Below are 2,902 nucleotides of genomic sequence, written 5' to 3'. Positions count from 1 at the left end.
GACTGCTGTGGTGGTACCCAAGTCCCGCAACAGCTGTTCGCAGATCGAAAGAAAAACGGAGGCAAAAGCGCCGGCACGGCTGAGAGATCCCTTTCCAAACTGCATTGCGCATGGATTCCGATTCTCGTCAAGTGGCCATTTTCAGACATGTATTCACTTCCCTCCGCCCCCCCTCCTTCTGTCTCCCCACAAATTAGGCTGTTTAGTTAGTAGAAGTGTTTACTTCTAGTTAACCCAAATGATTGTGTTGGATTAGCTTGCTTTTAAAATAAAAGCCGTCTTTCTCTTCCTGCCCCTTCCTCCTCCTCCCTCTCCCTAAAGATCAAGGAAATATCAGTCTGGTTTCCCTGACCCCAAAGGCTGTCCTTTTTTTGACGCAGAACGAATAGGGAAGGGGCAAGACACTTAACCGCTACTAGCTTGCGATACCCTTGGACACTCCTTTTCGGACCTCGGTACTGGACCCCCCCAACATCGCTTTGGTGCTCGTGTGGTTTGGAGGGGGAGGATTATGGAGGAACCTGTCCTGGGTTGAGTATGGGGGAAGCCTTCGAAGGCAGGGAGGAAAACGTCCTGCTTTGAAGGCACGGCTCTTAAAACAAGACTGGAATTATGTTTTATCGTCTACCTTAAAAGCCGGCTCATGAATGTCATTACTTCTTGACGCATCTAGAAAACAATTAGCCTTTAACTTTAAAAAGAGTTCCAGTTGTTTTGTCATTGGGTGGGATCCTACGTATCACTTCCCTGTGTGCCAGAAGCCTTCCGCCAGTGATGCAAGAAGACGGAAGGGAAAACGTTTTGCTTAATTTCTTCCCTCTGCCTGTTCTGTGCAGCCTTTTTTATCCAGCCAAGTTTCTCTCCCCCCCCCCCTTCCCAAGTGCCCAGCCTCCCTTTTTTTGGGCAATCCTGCCCATAGAAGGCAGGAAATAATGGCCTCTGCCAGGGATGCTGCAGGGTCCAACCTTATTGCTTCTTCCGGCCAGACAGTTTGATGATGTAGCCTGCAGGGAGTGAAAGCTTGTGGGATTGTAGACAAAGCCTGGGGGAGGGGAAACTTCCGCTGCTGTAAGAAGCTACTGATCGTTTTCCTGTCCTTTTCTTTAACCTCCCCCCTCCCTTTTCTCTTTTAGTTCAGAGAATGTTAAAATGATCTGACTGCCTGTGGCCGACCTAAGAATCCCCTACGGCAGTGTAATTTTTATTTGAATTTACGTACTGTTTTTATCCAGGAATAAAATGCACACACATCTCCCATTTCTGAAGGTTATTTTTTTTTCTGTTTAGATTTGCAGGGAGTCACAGGTCTGCTCCCCAGCGGGCTTGTATGGTGGATTTCCTTGGGGGCAGGGGGAAACTTTATTGGGCAAGGGTTGCTTTCTTTGCAGGAAGCTGCTTTATCTACTGAGTCAGACCACTGGTCAATCAAGATCAGTATGCTCTCCAGGGTCTTAGGTTGAGGTCTTTGACATCATCTACCACTTGATCTTTTTCACCGGAGACCCTGGGGATCGAACCCAGGACCTTCTGGTTGCCGAGCAGATACTCAACCACCGAACCACAGCCCCTGCCTCTATTTCTCTTCAAGGTAAGAGTAAAGTCTCTTTACCTGCCTTTCTGTCTCCAAGGGGGCAGAAACAGAAAAAAAAAGTTCAAAGAAAGGCAGCAGAAATTTTGAGGTGGTGATATTTATTTACAAGTGGAACCACAGGGGCACCCCTAGAGTATAGCAAACCACTACCACATATGAGATCCTCTACTCTGAAAATACTTCAGTCAACTCATTGTTTCTCTTTCTTGTTTAGAATCTGTACATGCTGTTTTTCAGATTCAAATAGATATCTGTCCCCTCTAAGTGAGAGAGCAGGGGATCTGCCTCCAAGCCCTGAGCTCAGTGGGAAGATGTTAAGAAGTGTTTGCATTCTTTTGTCAGAGATTGTGGCTGCCCCTTAGCCGCCCTACTTTATACCAAGCCTAATGGATAGATCCATTCATAGTAACTAGACTGGGAACTAAACCCAGTAGTTTCCTTCCCTTCAATCAGTTTTTCTGTTTAGCCTGAGCATTCACCTAATTTGGGGTGGGGACGAAATTAGGCATTTATTTCCCTGCCTTAATCCTCATTGATGGAAGAACAGCTCATTGGATGGATGATGTTTGGTGTGATCTAATTGTTAAAACAATTGCGTGGGCTAAGGCGTGGAAGACCAGATTCAGTAGCAAGGAATCCAGCCCTAGAATGTGCTGTCCCTACAACTTCTAGTTGGTGATGCCCACGGTTAAATTTGGGACTGGTTTTATATTAGAAGCAGATCATGGGTCACTGAAGTGAGCCCTGTGGCGCAGAGTGGTAAGCTGCAGTACTGCAGTCAAAGCTCTGCTCACAACCTGAGTTCGATCCTGACAGAAGCTGGTTTCAGGTAGACGGCTCAAGGTTGACTCAGCTGAGGTCAGTAAAACGAGTACCCAGCTTGCTGGGGGTAAAGTGTAGACGACTGGAGAAGGCAATGGCAAACCACCCTGTAAACAAAAGTCTGCCTAGTAAATGTGATGTGACATCACCCCAATGGGCCTTTAGCTTTTATATGTGTCACTGAGCCACGCCTGTTCCTAAAATGACAAAGGATCTTGGAAGCTTTGTGTTTGGCTGGAGATTTGAACTTTGGTCTCCTACGTCTAAATCCAACATTCTGTCACAAACACTACGTGCCTAAGTACAATTTGGCTGAAAGATAGTCTTGGCTCGGAACAGTTGTGTGAAGAAATGCTAGCGCTTCAAGGCAATGCAGCTAAGTGCGGAAACAACAGCAGTCAGATTCCTAGAAAGTCCACAATTTGAATAAGCCCTTGCTTGGAAACAGCCTCTTATTTTCTCCTTGGGTGTGTGTGGAAGGGGGGGAGA

This window comes from Euleptes europaea, chromosome 7, assembly GCF_029931775.1.
Source record: "Euleptes europaea isolate rEulEur1 chromosome 7, rEulEur1.hap1, whole genome shotgun sequence".
NCBI classification, from domain to species: Eukaryota; Metazoa; Chordata; class Lepidosauria; order Squamata; family Sphaerodactylidae; genus Euleptes; species Euleptes europaea.
The sequence above is the reverse complement of the archived record's forward strand: the minus strand, read 5'-3'. Positions refer to the sequence as shown.